The following is a 24,393-nucleotide window of genomic DNA, read 5'->3' as shown; positions in this document are numbered from 1 at the left end:
CCACAGTGCAGTATGATAATGAATCTACACTGATCTGCTCTGACAAACACCTAGAAAAATTAATCCAGGAATTCCTCATACCTATAAAAGCACGGCTATTTAACGTTCAGCATGTTCCTGAATCCTAAACAGTCAGAAGTAATCATTTACTTGAAACAACTCTCTGACTAGAAAATTCTCTTCACCATAAACTCATGAAAACAGTACTAAAACTGAACTGGTATCCTATGTGAAGCTAATACGGGTTACATAAAAGAAACTAAAAAAAAAATAAATAAATAAAACACACACACACACACACACACACACACACACACACACACACACACACACACACACACACACCAAAAACTGGGTACTTTATGCAGGACTGAACCTTACCCAACTATCTCTGCTAGAAAGCACATCACATCCACCTTCTCATTGCTGCAGCTGTACCAGTTATATTACATACTACGAGATCCTGCCATGTCTTAACCCTGACAAAGTTGTAAACAACTATGCAACTTTATACCATAGAAGTGACTCTTGAAAACCACAGCATTGCTATGCTGTATACAAATCTGCTTTATATTTATAATTGTGTTTGAATGGAATGTTTTGAAATAAATGTTGTTAATGTTTTTATATTACTTCCACTGATATATTATCTGTATTTCTCTATATGTTTTTTTCTTTTTGTTCACAAAGCATTTCTCCCTGGGCATCCACTGAAAATAAGCTAGTCTATTTACCCAGTCAGACCAAATAAGCAAACATTAATTAATTAATTAATTAATAAATGAGTAGGGTTACATTTCTTTTTTTAAACCAGTCACATAACTTGCAGCAGGTAACAACATCAGAAGATAGCAGGGATGACCATGTTGCATTTACCTTGTACAACCCTGAAGGTACATCTTCCGTATTCTTTTAAGTATTCATTTTAACCCCAGATGGTATTCCCCATCCTGTTTTATTTCCCTTTTGACTTACACTATGCAAATTCTTTTCACTTTTCTAGACTATTGTAATAATGACATTTGCTTGTTATTCAAATAAAAGGCACATCCTGTCCGTCACATGTACCATTGTACTATCTGTAATTCCTCTCTCAGCCACAACTTCCCTGTCTCAGTCCCCTTTAACACTTACTGATTAAAAAAGAAAAAAAAAAAACATGAAAATCCATTTCCACCTTTTTGCCTCAGTTTCCATATGAGCACACACTCAAATAATACGTCTTATAGATTTATTTTTGCACTCATCCTATGCCTGCCAACTATTTCTGATTTTCTCTCATATTTATGCCCTGCTCACTGAATATTTCAGACAGTCATTTATGCCAGACATTAGAGTTTCATACTTATTATTGTTCATAAAGTGTGCATTAATGGAAAATCTGCTGTTTTATTAAACATTTTAAGTGAATTAGAGTGATATTATTGTAAAAAAGTCTTGGTCCAGAATTCTTGAGCAAAGTAGTTATGTCCCACCCTTTTTTTAGACAGGCATTTTCTGTCTTACTTCAGTTTATATTTATTTCCTTCACATCTGTCTTCTACAATGCAAATTGAAGATCTGACATCCCACCTAATAACTGGTATATATGTGTTTTTATATACCCCACAGACTATTCCTATTAATACCTCCCCATTTACTCATATATCACATGCAGGGTGTTTATTCATGTAATGATCATTAACATGTCATCTTTTAGCACAGTTTCCTTAAATTCTGTTTTAGTATTTAACAAAATCACCCATCTGTCTTGCCACTTTTTCTTTCCTTGTCTCCCTGTTGCCATCATAACCATCTCCCATCATTCAGCTGCTTCTCATATCTTTCAAATTCCTCTTAATTCAAGCTATAACTTATTCCACACCTTTTGGCCCCAAAACATGGACCGAAGCTCCAAAGGCGGTGTTGTTTCTATATTAATAAAGGATATGCACAGTCATTACATCTGCCTGCAGGTAGCCCTTAGCCAGCCTGAATACCAGAGTCTTGGATTTCTGTGTCGGATGCTGTCTCTTCTTCCATGATGTCAGGTCATCAGGGGTATAAAACATGCAGCCCTTGCCATTACATCAGTCTATCTTGCTGTGCAGTGCCTGAAGCAGAAGCAGTTCACAAGTGCCGGTTGGCTGACTCCTGAAATTTTCGTTTTTGAGTTTCAGAACCAAAGTCTTCAAAAAAGCTAAATACCCCATTGGGGATCCTTTTTCTTGCTCTTAACCGATGTCAGTAAAAGTTAACAATTGTCTTACCTGTGGAAAGCAAATACCTCATAAAGATTTTCATTCGTACTGCATTCCTTGCCTAGGCCCAGACCACCTCGTCCCTCGCTGTCGATTTTGTGCCTTATTCAACCCCCGAACTATTTGTCGTCGGTCTATTTTTGCAGCAAATTATTTTAGTACTCAGTATAACGATCCAGAAATGGCTTTGGTAAGCCAGCCAACTATCGATATTCCGAAAAATGTAAGGATAAAGACAGAGACAGACCGCATAGGTCCAAAACTGCCAACGACACTTACGTTAAGCTAGACGCTAGTCTGCCGGTACTCAGTGAAGCTCTTTCACAGCCCCTGATAACCACTACTTCAGATTCGCAGGCCTCTACTGAGACCCATTCAGAGTCCGGTATGCCGCGAGATGCTTCTTCGTCTATGGAACCTGTGGATGTCTCTACCGTGGATAGGTTCGGAGCTGCTGTGCAGGCACCAGCTTCAGAGGGTGTATTCAGGCCTACAGACTTGCATTTTAAACTGATGCCATCTTCTTCATCCAGGCCTAAAACTCGACCCATGCCTAGAAAACCGACATCCAAACCGCATGGTCAGGCCCATAAAATACAAATGCTTAGAATGGCTGAAGACCTTATTACTTTAATTAGAGGAAGCCAGCCTTCCCACTCTGAGACCTAGAACTGATTTTCCTTCTGATTCTTCTGATATTTCTGTTTCTTCTGATTACCAGGATTTGCCCTTCTCTGCCTATGAGGATTCTGATGCAGAGGATTCCAGTCCCTCTGCTTCCCTTCCAGAAGATTTTTCTTATGGTGAAACCTTGCACACTCTTAGGGAGCATTTCCGCTGGGAAAGCCAGGATTACTCTGACTCCAAAAAGAAGCTTAGGGAATTCTTACTCCTTCCTCAACACAGGCCTATAGCTATCCCTCCTGTTCTGGATATTGTAGATGATGCTTTCTTGCAAACTAGCCTGTCCCCAGACACTTTACCTCCAGCTCCCAGAAAACCTGACAGGTAAGGTAATACAGAGTACCTGACTCTCACAAGTTCCTCTTCAAGAATCCTACTGTGGATCCAGAGACCATTTCCCAAGGTCCAAAGGGCATTAAGGCTACTGCTACCCCTTCTGATATAGATTCTAGAGCCTTGGGCAGATGGGGCAAGAAGGTGTACACTTCTGCTACTTTGGCCATTAGGGCTTTAAATTGCCAGTTTCATATGTTAAAGTACTAGCAGCATGTTATGGGACTACTTAAACAGTAAATGATGTTGATTCCTGACTGTGCTGAACACAAAGAATTACAGGATTTAATGCATTCTGCTGAACAAGTTGGTACACATACTTTACAATGTGGTTTTGACTCTTTAGAAGCATCTTGCAGGGCTGCTGTCAATGAGTCTGTACTTAGAAGGCATGCTTGGCTTAAGGAGCAAAACTTGCCAGATCATGTTGAAGCTAAATTACTGGATGCTCCCTTAAACCAAGACCACCTGTTTGGCAACAAAGCCGAAGAAGTCCTCAAAAAGATGGAGGAAAAAGCTAAATCTATGCAAACTTAAATATTTCCTGCAAATACAGCCTCCCAGATTTAGTAGGTATTGGCCTTCAAAGAATTGGTCCTTTCCAGTCTCTTCCAGGCCTTCTGAGTCCAAACCCAGGAACAGCAGACCACCTAGCTTACAGTCTCAGGCTACGCACAGGCCTAAGCAGTGGGGGGAATCCCACTTCCAAAGTAGGAGGTAGTAAGGCAACCCCCTATGGAAAAATGTCACAATGACTTAACCTTGACCCTTCCAAGCCCTGCTCAACTGCCTGCTCCCTTAGGAGGAAAGCTCACCCTGCATGCAAAAAACTGGGACAAATGGGTTTTAAATATAGTTTTCCAATGATACAAATTCCACTTCCACTCCCTACCAACCCCAAACAGTTGGCCAGACCTACCCCAAATCAGTGGGCAGTGGCTCACCAGCAGGTTCTCTCTCTTCTAAGTATCAGGGCTATTCAACCTGTCCCAGCAGAAGAAAGGGGACAAGGTTTTTACTCAAGACTTTTCCTGGGACCCAGAAAAGCCAGCTCTTGGTGTCCTATCCTGGACCTCTCCATTCTTAACACCTTTCTGGTAATCCCAAAATTCAAAATGCTAACACTTCAACAGCTGCTTCCTATGCTAGGCAAAGATGCCTGGTTGGCAACCTTGGACTTAATCTTGCAGGAAATACCTACGCTTCAGGGCAGACTCCATGCACTATCAGTTCTCTGCACTTCCCTTTGGCTTATCTACTGCACACAGGGTTTCCACAAAGTGTCTAGCTCCAGCCATTGCATTTTGCAGGTAGAGAAATATTTAAATATACCCATACCTGGACGATTTTCTGATTCAGGCAGAAAGATAGGACTTGCTATTAAAACATCTGGCATTCGTAAAGAAGCTTCTAACCTCACTGGGTACACCATAAACGAAAAGAAATCTCACCTAGTACCCTGCCAACAGATTGTATTCCTGGGAACAAGCTTGAACACAACTTTCCAGATGGCTTTCCTCACTCCAGAGAAACAAGTTTATTTGACAACCTACTGGCCACAAAGACCCAGCTATCTGCAAGGAAAATTCTACAAGCCTTGAGGTTCATGGTGTCTTGCATTCTACTAATTCCATATGCAAGACTGCATATGAGGAAACTACAATAGTATCTAAAAAGCCTACGGTGTCAACATTCTCAGGACCTGGAATCATTGATTCCTATCATTCCTTGTATAAAGACAGAGTTCCTGTGGTGGGCAGAGGCCTGCTACAACAACAAAGGGCTCCCTTTCACTTTACCCCCTGCTGCCCAAACCCTAACAACAGATGCATCAGACTATGCATGGGGGCTCACTTGACAGGGCAGTGCATTCAGGGCAAATGGAACCCAAGTCAGATGCACCTGCATATCAACCAAAAAGAAATGTTAGCTGTACAGAATTCCTTGACAGCCTTCAAATATCAGAACCTTCCAGGACAATTATTGGTAAAGACAGACAACACCACAGTTATGTGGTACATAAACAAGCAGGGGGGAACCCATTCGTACCCACTCTGCAGACTTGCCATGGCTCTGTGGAACACAGCCTTGAGCTACCAAGTGCACCTACAAGCTCAATTCCTACCAGGCAAACTACATTCACTCGCAACCTAAGCAGAAATCTCATGGACCCACACATATGGAAACTGGAACCAAACATATTCAACCTCTTGAGAAACAAATGGGGGACTCCAGAAATAGACCTGCTTGCCTCCCCTCAAAACTACCAATTGGACAAATTCTGCACAAGGACTCCCCACAGTCAAGCTCGGAAAGTGGATTCCCTGTCCTTTACCTGGGAAAGCCTCTCAGTTTATGCCTTTCCCCCTCTGCCTCTCCTCTCAAAGGTTCTGCTAAAGATCAAACAGGACAAGCCAAGGACAATACTGTTTGCACCAGACTGGCCACGCCAGCATTGGTACCCCCTCTTGCGCAATATGATACTACTGGAGCAACGGCACTTACTCAGACACCTTCCCTGCTGTTCTAGCAGGCGGGCCAGATTCTGCACCCTCAGCTTCAAACCCTGAATCTTGCAGCCTGGCTAATTCCTTGAGCTCTCCAATAGCATTCCCTCAGTAAGCAGGTGCTAGATATCATTCTGAAAGCAAGGAGGCCTAGTACTAGAAAATCCTATGCTGAAAAGTGGAAAAGATACTGTTCCTGGAGCCAGACTCAGGAGATTGAGCCCAGGTTACCTCATATTCTTCAGTACTTAACAGAAATGCTCCACAAGGGCCTATCCTTCTCGTCAATTAAAATTCATGCCTCTGCCATTTCAGCACATTATAATACTGAACCACCCTGCTTCTCTCACCCCCTGCTAAAGCAATTCCTCAGCTACTGCAGAGTTGAAATTCCTTTCTTGGAAAACAGCCTTCCTTCTAGCCATCACTTCAGCAAAAAGAGTGTCTGAATTACAGGCCCTCATGGCAGTGGAACCCTTCATTATCTTCCATGCTGACAGGGTTTCCCTCAGGACCAATCCTTCCTTTATGCCCAAGGTGGTGTCTAGTGTGGCCCTAAATCAGTCCATTCATTTGCCTACCTTTTTCCCGAATCCACAAAACAAAGGAGAATGAATACTGCACTCTTTGGATGTGCACAGACAACTTTTATTTGGACAGGACTAAGCCTCTCAGAAAATCTGAACAGCTGCTAGTTGGCTTTGCTGCAGGGGCAGAGGGGAAGGCCATTTCAAAGCAAACCATTTCTAAATGGATAGCCCATTGCATTAATGTCTGCTATAAGCACCATGGAAAACCTACCCCACAGGGGATAAGATCACATTCCACCAGAGCTGCATCTACCTCCACAGCCTTTCTCAGAGGAGTCCGTACCAGGGACATCCTAGAAGCTGCTACCTAGAGCTCTGTACATACATTCACCAAGCATTACCACATGCCTTTTTTTTAAATCCAGAGTTGGTTTTGCCACTGCAGTCTTGCAGGGCTTAATAGCTGGCCCTAATGCTCTCTAACTTCCTCCTCCCTTCCTTAGCTTTGGGAATCAACCCAAATGTAATGACTGCAACAGTGAAACACAAAGAACATAGTACAGTTGTGTACACTTACCATAAATTTAGATGTTCAAGTGTATTCACTGTTGCAGTCCTGGTTACTCTCCCTCCAGCCCCCTGACTTCTCTTGGCTCTACCTTTCCTTCTTGTTTGGTGTAGCTAAGCTTTCTGGTGTATTTGCTTTTTGATGGAGGTTTACCATAACATATAATTGCTTCCCATTGTGGGAGCACCTGACATCTGAAACAAGAAAAACTGATGTAATGGTGTCGGTTGCATGTTTTATACCCCTGACGACCTGACATCATGGAAGAAGAGACAGCATCTGACACAGGAATCTAAGACTCTGGAATTCAGGCTGGCTGAGGGCTACCTGCAGGTAGATAACCCAAATGTAATGACTGCAACAGCGAATACACTCGAACATCTACATTTATGGTAAGTGTACACAACTGTATTTTCCTAAGCACCCTGGAATCTATCAAGGTCCAACCCAACAGTCTCATACTAGGAGACTTCCAATACCCCTGCATCAGCTGGGAAAACTACTCAAGCACCAATACACTGGCCCAACGCTTCTTGGAATTCATCAACTCCAATGCCCTGGACAAGCTTATTCTGACCCCCACTAGAGGAAGCAACATCCTTGACCTGGTTATTACTAACATGGGTGACCGTTGCTCTACACCAATAGTCAATCCTTCCCTTGTCAGATCCGACATTAAACTAATCATCATGGAAATCCACATCTCATCCACACACCCCCGCAAAGGTAACCACCTTGAAAAACTTCTCCAAAGCTGACTTTGGATTCCTGAAAACAGAGATGGCTAACTTTACGGCACCCATGTCAATGGAAAATAGCTGCATTACTGCCAAATCATACACCAATGCACTGTATGAACATGTACACAAATGCATGGAGCTAGCCATACCCAACAGAACCAAGATGCTCTCCTCCAAAAGAAGGAAGCCAATCTTGTGGTCCCCTGCCATTAATAAACTCTGCAACAGAAGGAAGAAACTGTTGCAGAAAAAGATGAAGTCCCAAGACTGGAAAAATTCCCTTATTAGCCTCAACAAAAGTTTGAGATCCCTCATCAAATCCTCATAAGCCAGCTATGAAAGTAGAATTGCGGCAGACACTACAAACAATCACAAAGCCTTCTATGGCTATATCAGGAATCTCCGTGGCATTTCCCAGATTTGCTCTGAGATACTGCACAATGGTACCTCCTATACTTAGCCAGCAGATATTGTCAACATACTGGCCAACAAATTCAGTGCCAACTTTACCCCCCCCCCCCAAAGGACCACTCACAACACCGGAAGAATGCCAGACACCCAGCATTACTGCAGCACAGGTTAAAGCTGCATAGTTCAAGTTTAAGAATACAGCTTCCATGGGACCCAATAATATCCCTGACTGTGTTCTACATGAACTACAAAGTGAACTGGCACCACATCTGTGTGCCCTGTTCAGTCACAGCTTTACCTTAGGCTTTGTCCCTACCGAATGGTGCACTGCTACAGTCATCCCTTTCCATAAAGGGAGAGCGACTACAGACCCTGGGAACTATCTCCCCATTAGCCTGACAAGTCTGATATGCAAAGCTATGGAGCGCATCATCATGGACCTGATTAACAAAGATATAAGAAATCTCCAAACTCTAGACCCCGCACAATTTGGCTTTGTGAAAGGGAGATCATGCCTGCTCAACCTAGTTGACTTCTTTGAGTCAGTCACCAGAGCTGTGGATGAAGGTAAGGCAAGTGCATACAGCCTACCTTGATTTGGCCAAGGTCTTTGATACCGTTCCTCACTCAGGAATTATTGATAAACTCACCAAATTAGGCATCAACCCCTATATCACTAGGTGAGTTGCAAATTGGCTCACAGATAGAACACACAGTGTGAAAGTAGCAGACTCCAAGTCCAACTGCTGACCTGTCACGAGTGGAGTCCTACAGGGATCGGTCCTGGGTCCTCTCCTGTTCGGCATTTACTTCTCAGAAGTCCAGGCCAACACAAAGGGACTCTGGCTGGCCAAGTTCACAGATGACTGCAAGCTGGGAACCATTATTAACTCCCCAAGTGATGCAGACATCCTACAGAAAGGCCTTACTGAGACCAATGACTGGTGTGAAAACCATGGCCTTAAGTCTAATGCCAAAAAATGCATTGTCATCCCCTTTGGTAAAAACTCAGTTCCCACTAATTACCACTTCAGTGGAAGCCCACTGAACACTGAAGGTGTTATAAGAGATCTGGTGATGCAGGTTGACAACAACCTCTCCTTCGACCAACACATTGCCACTATGGTCAGAAAGTCCTTCTGTTTGGCACATCTCATTACTAAGGGTTTTGCATCCAGGAAGAAAGAGGTCATCATCTCTCTCTACTCTTCCATCATTAGATCAATTTTTGAGTATAATACCCTATTTGGCATGTACCTCACTAGACACCTGCAACAGCTGGAGAGGCCACAGAAGTACCTCACGAAGAGGATCCTAGGCATTAAACACATGTCCTGCATGGACAGACTCAAAAGATTCCAGCTATTTTCTGTCTCATATCGCCTACTTAGAGGTGATCTCTGCTTGACTTACAAAACCATGTCTGACTCATCTCTGTTAGAAATGCTACATCTAAAGAAATCCCAATCCCTCTACACCACATTCTCCAGAGACCTCAGCCTCATTACCACAATCAACAGAACATGCTGAAGGGACAGGTTCATAACCCAGAGACTGCCCATGCTCTCGAATAGACTTCCCATACATGTCAAGCAGAGCACCTCGCTAACTTTCTTCAAGAGAAATCTTGATGAGTGGATAGGTAATAGAAAGTTCACCCCGGGGATCACTCCAGTGGCTGTACTTGATAGAGGCACTGGGAACTAATATCAGGTGGCACAATGCCAGGGCACTTCTATGAGTTAGGCTTGTAAAGTCTCCAGGGCCATTAACCTAGTACACACCGATGAACCTTAATAAAAAGTAATAATTAATCACTTCTAATCAAACTTCTTTCACATCATTGTGTGTTTCATTTTGCTGAGCTCATCTAGCAATTCCATATATTCCACAGACACTGTTTTGAAACTTTAGCTTCAGACCTATGTGGAAATGCATGTATTTATATGTGTGTATCTATCTAGCTACACACATATACACATACACATACTATAAAATGTAACTTTGAAATTGTAACAGTCTTAATTAATCATGTTGTTACATTTTGCATATTTTTACCACTGCCCACAGTTTTTTTTATTTCCTCACACTTCTTTTCCCAGTTTAACCACTTAGTGTCTTTACCACTAAATATTATCCACAGCCTTTTCTTATACTCCTTAAATCAGTTTTCAGTGCTTCTTTTTCTCCAGTAGTAGCCATTATTGTCTTTTCTTTATTCAGTATCATCTCCCTTCCTTCATCTGACTTTCAAAATACTTTATAGGTCATAAATGTTTACTGTACTTATGACCACTAGAGGCTTTATAAGCATAGCCATGAAATCCAACCCACTTGTGTCTTATTTATCATGAGTGTGTATTAAGAGAGAGTATGTTAGGAATTTTCTAGAGGTTAAGTGGGGGTATGTTACTTTGGGCATTACTGTGTACCTTTGTCTGTCAGGGGCATGGGGGCCAGACATGGGGTGAATGTCTAATTCATCATCCATTAGACAAGGCTATAATTAAATAGGGTTAGGGGTGGACTCTGCTTCACATGGATGGGTAGCCTGTTCCAGAGCATGAGGGTCCTCTGAGTTCACATATCTGTCTTGCCAACATGTCTTATTTATGTCACAAGCAAAATTCTAATCCTTGGATCTAGTGATTCTGTTGTTGTTCATTTTGCAAATGGGCAAAAGGTCCATTACAGTTGGATCTGAAGATGTCTTGTATGCCAGGCGTAGATCACCTATCAGTAATCTGTAGGAGACTGAGCATAGATTCAGGACTTTAAGGTAATCCGTATATGACAATGTGTTTATACCCTGGATTCTCGTAATAAGCACCTTTTGTGACTATTCCATCTGTAGCATATGTCTGGTCAGGTACATGCCGAAGAAGGCATTATACTCGATGATAGGTCTGATAAGGGCCAAATAAAGTGGCACTATGGCTTTCTTGGACCTGGATGCCATGCCCTTATTTATAAGTTAGGCGACATGGAAACATTTTCTTACTACCTTGGCCACATGTTGGTCAAAGGCCAGATATATGTTCCCAGATACCTGACAACTGAGTCAACACTTAGGGGTGTCTTATTGATAGAGTAATTAGCCTGGGTGGTTGTTTTCCCAAAAGGCACTGTAATGAATTTCTTGGCATTGAGTTTTAATCTTTGACTTTGCCATCAGTCATTTCTCTATTGTTAAGATGTAAGATATTTGTGTCATGGGGGGAATCTATTATAGCTCCCAATTTGCAATCATCTGCGAACTCGCCCAAAGGCCCTTGACATTAGCCTTTACCTCTGAGAAGTAGATGACAAATAGGAACAGTCCCAGCAAGGAGCCCTGAGGTTCTCCACTGGTGACCAGTCTCTTATTGGAGCTGATCTCACCAATCCTGACTTTCTGGGTCCTGTGTGTGAGCCATCTGGCAATCCAACAAGTTATGCAGGGGTTTATGCCCAATTTGGTGAGTTTGTAAATACACCAGAGTAGGGTATTTTATCAAACATCTTAGCCAGGTCCAGGTAGGTGGCAAACACCATTTTCCCCTCTGCCATTGCCTTGGTGACCTTCTCAAATAAGTCCACTGTTGGGGCTCATTGAAACTGTATTTTAGGCCTTATTGAGCACACCAGAACCTGCTCCCTGTTAATGGTTGGGAGTTATGATAATAAGTATTTAATGGGGGTGGGGAGTGGTGGGGGACATGAAGTTTGAGCTGAATTTGTCAGCCAGTAAATTCCCTGTGTTACTGTGCTTAGTGAAGGTAGCACCATTGACCACCAGTTTGGCATGCTTATATGTGCTGCCTTTGAGGTTTTGGACATACATGTAAAGGGTCTTGTGGTAATGTTTAGCCTGTGAAGCTATCTTGACTTCTTAATTGGTGTTGTTAGACTTAATTACTTCTCTCAGTTTTCTGTTTAGTTTAATTAGTGAGCTCCTTTTATTATGGGAGTTGCTCTTCCTGATTTAGTCATTACTTTTTTCTTTTTGTTGTGTACTATTTTAAGTTTAGGATTCTACTGGTGTGTTTTGTATTTAGTGTTTGTTGTGGGATTGCTTCTAGTAGATACAGCAACCTTTATACTGCTATTTACATGGTTGTACAGGGTCTCTGTGAATAATCTGCATAGGTTGCTGTGAACTTGGGGTTGGGATGGGAGGTGCATCGAATTTTGACAAAGTATTGCTTAATAGGATGTTTGGTTTGTAATAGTTCTAAACTGTTACAAGGTTCCTATGGGTTACAGGGTTGATTTTTATTTTGAAGGAGACAGCTTTGTGGTCCGACCTTACCAGTGAGGACATGACATAGTGGATGCAGCACTCTCACATATTGCTGAGTACCAGGTCCGGTATGTTTGAAACTCTTTGGCGGAGGTGCACTATCTGATCATGGGTATTTGCATTAATAATAATTAAGTCCAGGAATCATTGTACCTGTGAGTATGGGGCAGCTTATGCTTCCCATTCTCTAGAGGGATAGTTAAAGTTCTCCATGAATATGGTAGTTGGTTTAATGTTGAGTGTCTCTGGTAGGCATGCGCTATAGGATTCTAGGGATATAGAGGGTGACCTATAGCTAGCTAGGATATGGTATGGAACTTTGTCGATGGTGATTTGCATGTGGATAAATTCCAGGGCATTGTCCTGTTTAGTCAATGTAGAGTTATGTGTGTTAGTCTAGATTGAGACTCCTCCACCTTTTGTCCCTGTCTGTGCAGCTGATAGTCTAAATGTATGGAAGGCACTGAAGCCTTGCACTGCCAGAATACTTTCTGCATATTCAAACCATGCTCAGTAATGCCACAGATGTCTATATTCTCCAGAGTGAGAAGAAATTATAGGGCAGGGTCTATATTACGTGATTGAAGAGTCAGTTCATTGAATGGCATTTTACAACGAAAATGCCATTCAGGGAACTGTTATAATGAGATTGTGGTACAGTAAAGATTGGAATATTTGCACTTATGTCACTGTAGTGCAATATTGGAGTTGGTATATATAATTAGCGGGGGTTGTGGGGGCACAGCCCCCCTCAATAGCGAGTTTGAGGTCTGGCATTTATGGCCTTTAGGCAGTTCAATATTCAGACTATTCAGTGTTCTAATATAGACCCTGTAGGTAAGATGTGGAGTTTCTTGTTTATGCTCCTAGCATTGAGCAGTCACATCTTTAGGTTTCTTTGGGTTTAATTTGCTATATTGGTAGGTTTATAAATTTGGCATTGCCTAAAAAAAAAGGCAGTGGGGGGGTGGATAAATTTTTAGCCAGTATTCGGTAGAATAGGGGAGACAGGTGCAGACCATCCTTTGCAAAACTGGTTTGCTAACCATGTCCTCCCATGATGACAGATATTGAATCCACCTGGAAAGACACTTGAAACTAAGTGAATTATTGAAGTCAGTCATCCTTTGTACTGTGGCATCATCTTTGGTGAAGGTAGAATGCTGCCCAGTGCAAGGCACATACCTACCTGAGATACATATTTTGGGAGATCAGCAATGTCTGTCTTCATATAGTCTGGGGAAGTATATCTCAGGTCATTAATGCCCATGTGGGCTTTAATGGAATCATTTTTTTGCCTGTGGTGTTGACTTGAGTGTGCATGTAACTTGGTGGATCCTGGCTCCATATAAGCAGCTAACCCTTATCTTCTCCTTGTTCAGTCTGGTGACTGAGGCATCTGTGTGTCATACAATGGCGTCCCCTATGATAAGTGTCCAGAGTAATGTGTTTGCTTGATTTATGGGCTTTGCTGTTGGGGCTGCACCGGGTGTAAGTGTATGTGTGGTTTGTGTTGCTTTTGGTGAGTGCTTTTGACATTGCTGAGGATGGTTGTTGCTGTTTATAGGCTTAAGAGGTCTTTAAGGTTTGGAAACTTTGCTTTTTAGTGCCTCAGCATAAGTTGGTCTACTTGTGTGATGACACTATGTGTGGTGGATGTAGTGTGTGTGTGTTCTTGACAACCTTGTTTGTATGCAAAATTTTTGCCTTCAGTGAGATTGTGTATTTGCATTTCTCCCTTACTGTGTTTGTTTCTTTAAAGATTAAATGATTGTCTGTGAACATGAGATAGTTGCTACATTGCTGCATTGACTCATGATGCCCATATCTACCAAGTTGGCTATAGAGACATTTGGAAATTGTATGTCCATGCTGTCTGGACCTGAATCTGGGTGGTCCACTGTAGGTCATGGAGTGGGTTATACAGAGGTATACTTCAGTGGTCTCTGGAATTTGGCACTAGACTAGGTTTGTTGTGCTAATATTTGGTAGTAGTGCTGTTTAATGGACAGTAGCTTTGTTTTAGACATACTAAATTGCATGTTTCAGTTCTAAGGGAAGTTTTTAATATAAAGTTAACTTACTGTGTGTTTATGTCTGTACTGGGCTCTACTAACCTGTTGATGTAACAAAGCCAAACAATACTGGAAGACTGAAAGACCAGGGAAGAAACAGTAGCAAGGTAAACAAATAGGGGCTACAACTTTAAGCAGATGTATACTGCTATAAAAAGTACTAAAGCACAAATCCTAGAGCAGAATTCACAATACTGCCACTACTGCAATCCCACCACATACTATGCAGAAAGTTACCAGTAATGGTGTAATAAATGATTAAATGAGTCTAACGTCTGACAGTAGATTATAGATCTGCCACAACTGTGAAAGAAGCTACAAGAATTTTGAACCCAGGCCTCAGACCTGTTACAAGTAATTCTAGTTATAAAAATGGAAGTGCAGTATAATGTATAAACAAAGCTAAAAGCTTGCAGTAATAGACATCTTCACAGAACTGCAAAGGAATTTACAAGACTAAGGTCCTAGAGCAAAGTAAAAAATGTAAACATACATTTTTTTGGCTAGAACATGGACAAAAAGCAGAGAAGTGCATAAAAGTTATTTAAATTAAAGCTTTTTTATTCCCTTTTGATGAAAAGCTTTATCTTATACCTCTCAGAATCCTGAAAAAAATAATTATGTCCTTCACATTTCCCTCCTTTCTAATGGGCACATGTATTCACAGTATCCACGTAAGCATAAAGTTCACTGCATACAACAGTAACTCTGTGTGCAACCTTGAAATCTTTCAAGAAATTAGTTATATATTAAATATATAAGATTTGACTTGGGAGATATCACTAAGTCCTTTCTTTAGCGTCAGAGTTTTCTCAGTCCATCCATTCACTGAAGGACTGAAACTTTTCAGTTAGTTTTTTTATATTATGTGTCCATCTTATAGTACATTCCTGTATCCATCTCATCCTCACATCTCATCAAAAAGAATCAAGTTGACATTCTCTAAGCTAGTTTTTCTTATTATACCATATACCTTTCCACATCACCTTTTTCAGCTGTCTCAAACAACTCCCATACCCAAAAATGTGTGTGAGAACATCTATAGCTATTGATCTATATATATATATATATATATATATATATATAGAGAGAGAGAGAGAGAGCGTGATATATATATATATATATATATATATATATATATATATATATATATATATATATATATATATATATATATATATATATAATATATGTATATACATATATATATATTTTTTTTTCATTCTTTTCTTGAATATTTTAATTACTAATCACTCATTTTGTTATGCTCGTTTTATCGTATTTAGGGTTGCAGAGGAGCCATTGCCTATCTCAACAAGCAGTGGGCATTAGGCAGAGAGCAAATCCTCAATGGGATGCCAGTCCATCACCAGATGTGCACATTCAGCTATCACCAGTTTAATTAAGTGCAGGCCTTTGGGTTATGAAAAGAAACTAAAACCTACAATGAAAGAGGAACACTATGTTGACTGCACACAGAATATACCCAAGCTAGGACCTAAACCCACAGAACCAAAGGCAACTATGATAACTGCTGATTTTCAGTAAATGTTTTAATCTTCTATTTCTTAAAACCAATTTCCATTTATTTTTAACATGACAGGCAAACTTTCTTCAGGGTTGTCATATGTACCAGATGTGATGATGTGAGGTAGTGCCATCTGTGCCAGGGAGAGTAGGACAGCATATGTGTAACATATGCCAGCATAGCTAGCTGGAGTTTGTTTAAAAAAATTGTCATTTGACTATCACACTGATTTGTACAGATGCTTGTGTTAAAAATGTATTTGTATAGTTGCTTGTGTTAAAAATATATCAACAGTGCATGCTGTTGGACAGAACAGAGATATACATGTATGTGAGACAGTGCTATTATAACTGATTAAATGTATATGTTTTAGCAGAGAATTCTAGAAGGGAAGAGGTTAATCTCAGTCCAGCTAATTTTGAAAAATAGGGTGAAAATTGAATGGGTTGGTTTAAGCCATAAAGATTTTATCTTACAGGTCTTATTGCAGCCAGAGACAAAAATGTCTGGGAAAACCAGGATTAAAAATCTTACTTTATTTTCCTTAGGGATAACATAATTGATACCCTGCAAGGGTGGAAGTTTTTGAAATTGTTTTATAGCTTTTGGATGTTGCAACAGATCTTAGCAAAGCTCTGGGCATGTATTGTACCAGAATCAGGTGACCAGATGTGATTTCATTCTATAACCGGCACTGAAATTATTTCTTTAGATATTAGTGAGGGATATTCTGGAACTCTGACAGCAGCACTTTATTTATTTAACATTTGTTGACCAGGTAAGTCCAACTAGGACAGAGCCTATTTTCAGTGGAGACCCAGGAAGAAATGCTCCAGATGCATGTCTTTGGAATGTGGTAGAAAAAAGGAGCACCAAGAGGAAATCCACGTGAACTCAGGGAGGACAGGGAGGACATGCAGGCTCCACACAGAAGGTACCCCAGCCAAGAATCAAACCAGGGTACCTCTTGTTGTGAGGTGACAACGTTAACTGCTGCACCACTGTGCCACCTACTTTGTTTTTCAGAACCTGATAGGAAAGATTTATAACAGATATCTCACATAACCACACTCCTCTTCTTGCCTTGCTGTAGTAAGCAACTCAGTACTCATCCTCTTGCCTTGCTGTAGTAAATAACTTAACTAGGGAACAGTAATTCTTTAGTCAATCAGGAAAATATAGTGAGATTAGTTAAATACTGTTTTTCTCCATCTGTTTGAACCTATCCAACTGTGTTATTTTTTATATTTCCTGTGACTGAAACTCTGGTGTTTATTGATAACTAGATATTCAGTGTTCTCATGTTTTCTATTTTATTATTTATTACTAAATATTTATATACCTTTCATTGTGGCTGGTTTTTGAGAGAATAGATTTAACATCTTAAGAGTACTTATGCTATTTTAGTGACACTGTGGCTGCTCCTGAAAGCCTTGCTGCATTGGTCATACTGTACTATGTGTATTAGTATGAATTTTACTCAGTATAATTGGGTACCCTTGTAAACATCTTAGAGTAGCTGACTGGTGGCAGCATAATTACCTCATAGTCTGGGCAGAGGGGGCACAACTGGTAAATCTCTGCCATCCTTTCCTAGGTGTGTGTGTGTGTGTGTGTGTGTGTGTGTGTGTGTGTGTGTGTGTGTGTGTGTGTGTGAAAACCAAATACACAAGTGAGTGTATCAGCTACTTAGAACAGGGGCACAGAGCTCCAAAATGACCTGTGTGGAGTTTTGTTTGGGGCCTGGAGAGAGACAGTCCAGCTCCTGCTCTGGAGTGTGCTCCCTGTGTGCTCTTAAGGGAAATTGTGCTTAGTGCAAAGGGCTGCATCTGAAAATACTGTACGCATCCATTTTTGCTCCTAGTGGCTGTCCTTCACTGGTGTCAGTGGTGAGGATTGAGGCTCCTTGATTACTGGTCTGGAGTAGGGACCATCGTATCACTTTCCAAAATTTCACTACACCTTCTAGTCAAACTTCTTTCTCCATATATTCCATTTTATGCCATTCACTTGGTGTATGCAATCACTTACTGGGTCATTTCCACTTTGTAGCACCCATGTAGCTTTTTCAGCCTTTCATAGGTTCATAAGTTGGTACTAGGCTGCCGACCCTAGGGCCTATACAAGTCTAGCCATAATAATTCCCTGGTTATTTCTTCCCACAGTATTTACTTCCCTGGACCTCTGTCTAGCAGGGTGACTGACGTGATCCCCGGGGTGAATTTCCTATCTCCCATCCAATCATCAAGGTTCCTTTTGAAGAGGGCCATATTTCGTATTTACTTCTTCATAGAGATGCACAATTAAATTTATTTCTTCAGTATCTTCCTTATTATTACTAAATGCAATTTCCATATATCTACTTTTTTTTCACTTCTTCTTTCCCTTTCAGCTATGACTGAATTTTTTTATCTTGTATTAACATTGATTTCTTTCCTTCTTACATCGCATTTTTTCTACATCTGTCAAAAGGACTGGCTGCTTGTCTTTTGTCACATTCAGCAGTCTATGCATCTTCAAGATCAAATGTATTTTCTTGTTGTATTCTAGCAGATCATTCACTACATGTCTAGCTTCATCCTCATTGGTTTCCATTCACTTCTGACCTGTGTATCATAATTCATTGTACTCTTTGCACCATTCTTTTAACTGTCTCTTATTTATTTATCAAAAACATTCAAATCATGTATCTTTCAGTTGCTCCCATTAGAGGTTACACAGTGGATCAGCAGTCCACAGAATGAGTGGCAGGAGCAGTGGCGTCACTAGAGTTTGTGCTGGCCGGGGCTGTCTTTGTGTTTGCTGCCCCTCCCCCTCATATAATCATGGTCAAATGCCCCCCCCCATACACATCCCTCCCCCCTGCAGGCATCCCAGTGTCCCATTACTTGGCTATTTCTCTCCATTTACCATAAACATTGTAATGTGCATACTGCTTTATGCTTTACTTCTACAATGATTATTTGCATTTCATTTAAAACTTTTATTTTAAATTTTATAGCACAGACACTGATAGACATCTGCTAAATAAAGCAATACAATGAAAACAGACTTAGCATTAAAACTTCTTCGCCCTTGAAACTCACATTCATTGAAACTGCATCGAAACCCACATTCAAAGAAAATGCTCTGGCCAGTGGTGGATAAAGTTTACCTTTGGGCTGTTTTTAAATCATAGGCCCCTTGCGCACACATGTTTAGGACCATGCAAACATACATTTGTTATTTGATTGACCTTCCTGATTGCATTAAATTATATTCCTTGTATAATACAGCACACTTGTTAGAGCATGTTTTAAATTTATCATTTTGAACATTTTTCCAGTAAGCAATTAAACAAAATGTATGAACCAATAAGGACAAATCTGCTCAATTCAGAACATTTCCATTGTAAAAGTCTACTTAAATTTCTGTCATTACAGTCCACGAATATCAGTAAATATGCACAATCTTTGCAGAAGTAAAAGTCATCTAAATAATTCCACATTAAAGAGATCTGCAACTAATGAAGTGGTGGCTGCTAGCAAACAACTTTATATTTCATTGTTTTATCTACAAATAAAGTGTTTGTGCCCTTGAAGGATAAATTGCCTATGTTAGATTAAAAATGATAAGCTAGTAATATAGCAATATAAAGTGGATGACAAACTGTTAACAGGTTCATAGTTACTATGTATCTCCTCCAAAGGAGGATATTCTCAGGACTGCAGTATCCAGCCCCTTTAAAGTACAACACAGTACAGTATCAGCAATCCATTTACATTTTGTGGGAGTAGAACCCACAGCCTTCGGATCAAAAGAAAGTATACTACCTGCTGTGCTAGTCACAATGCAACCTGACTTGGCATAAGCACACTAAACTTCTCTTCCCCTGGAGCTCTCAGCTCCTTGTAAAATCCACTTGACACTCCACTATATTTCTCAGCTTTGCACCACAAAAAATCTAGAAAAAGCCAAAATTTATTGGTGGGGGAGGGGCAAAGGCCCAAAACCAGGGACACATTTTATTCTAGCAACTTTCTAAGATTATACAAGCAATGTTTAAAATGTTTTGTGTTACCATTTCCTGAAAGATAGGAAGACTGAAACTTAAATGGCTATCATTATTTAGTGAATTCAGTTCTCACTGATTTGCCAGAAAACCACAAATTTAAGAGGAACAGAGCAAAAGTATGATCCAAGCATTCCAGAAATTCCATGAAAATCTGGACAGTTGAGAGCTATGGACTCAACTCTTTGAATCACAAGTGGTGGTATGGGTAGAGAATTCAGGCTCTTGTTTCTTGTACCCAAGGTACAGGGTTTGAGCCTGAGTAACATTAATCACGAGGTATACCTAACTGGGGCATTTGAGACACACAAACACACACACACACACACACACACACACACACACACACACACACACACACACACACACACACGCACACACCTTACTTGGAGCAAAAACACACACTTTGTGAATTGAAATTCCCTTAAAGCAAAAGAAAGCACAGCAACAAAACACACACACACACACACACACACACACACACACACACACACACACACACACACACACACACACACACACACACACACACAGAAGCACAGCAATGGTCTCTGTATTGAAACTTAGCAGTAAGGAGGACAGCAAAATTTCATCAATTCCCCTTAGTTGATGAAGAGTGTGGGCATTCAGGAAGAACCATCATTTCCCTTTAGTTGGTGAATGAGCTGTATTTAAAATAGTGCGGGTGTTCAGCAAAAACAGGACGCAACATATACACACGCACAGATGTTATGTGATCGGACCGGCTATAGGGCAGTTCTTAAAGAAGAACACCCTTAAAAAGAGCATTTTTTTAAACTGAACTATTAAAGTAAAGTGCTGCTGGGGTGGGCACCCAGAAAACCAGAGCACTAGGAGGAAACCCATGCAAACACAGGGAGGACAAGCAGACTCCACCCAACAGATGGCATCCCAGCCAAGAATCAAACCGGACAACCTCATGCTGTGAGGTGACAATGCTAACTGTTGCACCACTGTGCCACCTTCTTGCCCCCTCATTTTCTTTTCCCTTTTTCCTAGAGTTATCTCTAGTTGCTCAGTATCAACCACTTTTTCTAATGCTTTTATGTTTTCTTAGGTTCATAGTTAAGTACTAGGCAATCAGTCTACAAACCATTGTATGCCTAGCCAATAAACCATATTCAAAAGTTCCCAGTAGTCCCAAAGGGAACACAAGATGGAATGGAGAGAATTTGAGGCTGCCCATCCAAATGTCTAAGTTTACCTTTAAGGTGGCAAGGATGCTATTCTGCTTGACATGTAATAGAAGTTTATTGCAGATATGGCGACTATGTTGAGATATGAATCTATCATTCCTATTTGGCTTACTCATCTTTTATGGATGCTCAGTTCTGTTTGCTGGGTATTTGAGGAACCATGTGTTCTGTGAAGGATTAGGAGGTTAAGAAGGGTTGGACCTTGCAGAGCTCAAAAGGCTAGACAGATCCTCACAAAGAGAGTGAGACTAAGTACAGACAGAGGGCTACCAGTCTGTCCAGATAACCGAGGGTCATGAGACCATTGATCCTTTTAATTAGGAATCCATCAGGTCCCTCAAGCTGAGTAATATGTTTAGGCAAATATATTTCCAAAGGAGCACTATATTGAAAAATGGGTCTGATGAGCTTTGACTAAAAGGGAATTAAGGCTTCTTTGAATGTAAAGGAGATGCACCTCGAAATCAGATGAGTAAGACAGAAGTCTTTCCAAACTACTCTGGACAGATGATGGCCACAAGATAAGGAATTATCAACAAGAGTGCCTTTAACACCATCCCCATACTAACAAAGTAAATTACTCAAATGCATTACAAATAGAGACCTCTGTGATGAGATAAGATTTAAATTGGCTGAATGAAAGAACCTTCATTGTGCACGTGGCAGGGGCAGCATCAGGGAACATGAAGGTGACCAGTGCTATCCCGTAGGGCTCAGTGCTGGGAATGCTGTTCTTTGGTATTTAGTTCTGTGGCCTACAGACTAAAAAACAAGACCTGTGGCTAACAAAGTTTGTGGATAACTGTGAACTGGATGTCATTGCCAAATCAAAAAAACATAAGCAAAGCACAGCTTCAAGGGAAACACAACTCGAGGGTGAAAAATTCTCAAATCATTTATTCTGGTACCTTGGCCTTTCACTTTGAAGGCAAAACGCCGAGGTGCCAGAATAAATTATTTGAGAATTTTTCACCCTGGAGTTGTGTTTGCCTTGAAGCTGTGCTTTGCTTTATGTTTTTTTGGTTGTCAGTTACTGGAGGTGAAGTGGAGTAGTAATTTTTAAGTCATTGCCAAATTCCCATCTAACACAGAAGGCCTCCAGCAAGAATTTATACATGCCTGTTGTGTTGAAAATGGGCTAAAATTAAATGCTAAAAAATCAACATTGTTGCATTTGGCAGACAAAGCATCTAGCTAACATATAGCATTGACAGTGCCCCACTTCAAAATGAAAAATAGTTAAAGACCTCACCTTTGATCACCATGTAAAAGTGGGTATCAAGAAATCCCTCTCCTTGGTGCAGCCATTTGCCAAGGTAATATCATCGAGATCCACATATGTTGTTGTCCCCTTGTGTTTACCACTGTTTAGACCAAATATAGAATGCAACTCCTATTTTTAGGATGTACCTCACCAAACATATGGAAAGACCCCTGTGGTTCCTAACAAAGAGGATCGCAAGCCTAAAAATCTGAAAGCCACCTGAAAAGACTAGACTCACTGCCCTTTTATTCTTTTTCTTATAGTTTCCTCAGAGGAGACCTCAGTCTTGCCTTCTGAGCAATCAGGAACTCAGTCCAGGATCACTTGTACCTTCACAAATCAAATGCTTCCACAAACACCAGAACAGCAGATCCACACCTGCTTCAGCAGGTCAGTAAAAGAAGGTAGAGACAGAGTAGTTACTCAGTATTACTCACCTCTGGAACAGACTCTTCCTCTAGATAAAGCAGTGTAATACACTATCATCCTTCAAATGGGATGTGGGTAATTGCATGTTTTTTCATAAATTAAACCCAGTCCTGACTCTCTGCAGCCTTGAACTTCCTGCAATTCTTTTGATATTTGTCATCCCTTAAGACAGTGCTTGATTGGAGATGTGTGTTGCCTATATGATTTGGAAATGTTTTGTTTACCAAAGTGAACCATACTACATTTTTTCACATTTAATGTGAGACCACTGTCCTTGGACCAGCTTTTTACATAGTTTAACCCATGTTAGGATGTTAGGGCAATTGAATTAATCGAGGATTGAATAATGACACATTTTATAATCATCTGCAAAATTTGAGATGACTATAGACCAGGAGTGCTGGCTTAAAGGCCTGAGGAATAGAAGTCGAAAAGGAGAGGGCTCAAAACTCAGCCCTGTGGTACACCACTGGTAATTTTTTACTTTCAGAATTGGCATCTATGACTGATAAGCACATGGTTTCAGTCAGATAAGCAGTTAGCTACCCGCAGCACAACATATGGATTTATATTCAGATTTACAAGTCTATCAATAATGCCTGCAGGGGAATAACGTCAAAGGCCTTTTACCGCCTGAATTCTTGTACTGATACACATTTAACATATCCTGACATTGTGTTAAAACCATTTTACTTTACAGTTTGTTTTTATATTCCCCCCTCACATGTAAGCTCTTATACAGACAGACATATGTACAAAACACTTTTTTTGTTAATTTTATGTAACATCCTAGTTTAACCAAATACAAGATGGCAAATGTTGAATTTGTCCATCACACATTTTTTTACCATACTTTAAATTTCTATTCTCCATTCCTGAACCCATCACCATCATAGTTTTAGAATCTTATAATGCATGCACTTCTTTATAAAACATTAAATCACATTCTATACCTAAGCAGTTGTTTAGTAAATATAAATATACATCAAATTTGCTCATAGTAAAGAAGTTAATTCTATGTTTTTTTCCCATTCTTTTATTTGCAAGGTTTCACATTTCTGTAAAACATCCATTAAGTACTCATTTTTTTCCCATCATACTTAGATCAAATGTTGTTTCGCCATTTATGTACTGTGGTCTATTTTTCTGTTAATGTTTCAGTAAATTGCTGTCCATATATCATTTAATTGATACAATCACAATGTCTCTTTTATACATTTTTTGCACTGTATTAAAATGCTACCAAAAATCTTCAGTCTCTGTCTTATTACTTTTCACAATGCCCATGTGTGATGCACTTGCTTGTCTTAAAGTTACAATACTTCCCATGGCCCATGATTGCCTTTATTCTGTATTCCTTCAAGTATTTTCACCTGTCAGCACTTTAGATTACCAATTCCAATGTCTATATCTCCTCATCACTGCACCTTCCACCTGGTTTTACAAAACTATAATGTTTCCATTGTTTCATTTGCACTGCATTATACAACAAAAAAAATCTGTACCTTCCACATATGTGAGTAAAGAATTTCCC

The 24,393-nt window shown here is 40.4% G+C and overlaps 1 protein-coding gene across 1 annotated transcript in view; it reads left to right on the top strand.

The window, feature by feature from the left end:
* Nucleotides 1–24,393, top strand: part of TTC7A (tetratricopeptide repeat domain 7A) — a 2,391,665-nt gene that overhangs the window by 677,607 nt on the left and 1,689,665 nt on the right. The gene's annotated exons all lie outside the window — the stretch shown is intronic.

Source organism: Protopterus annectens, chromosome 1.part0 (assembly GCF_019279795.1).
Source record: "Protopterus annectens isolate FY-2018-M chromosome 1.part0, PAN1.0, whole genome shotgun sequence".
In the NCBI taxonomy this organism is placed as follows: domain Eukaryota; kingdom Metazoa; phylum Chordata; order Ceratodontiformes; family Protopteridae; genus Protopterus; species Protopterus annectens.
The sequence above is the reverse complement of the archived record's forward strand: the minus strand, read 5'-3'. Positions and strand labels throughout refer to the sequence as shown.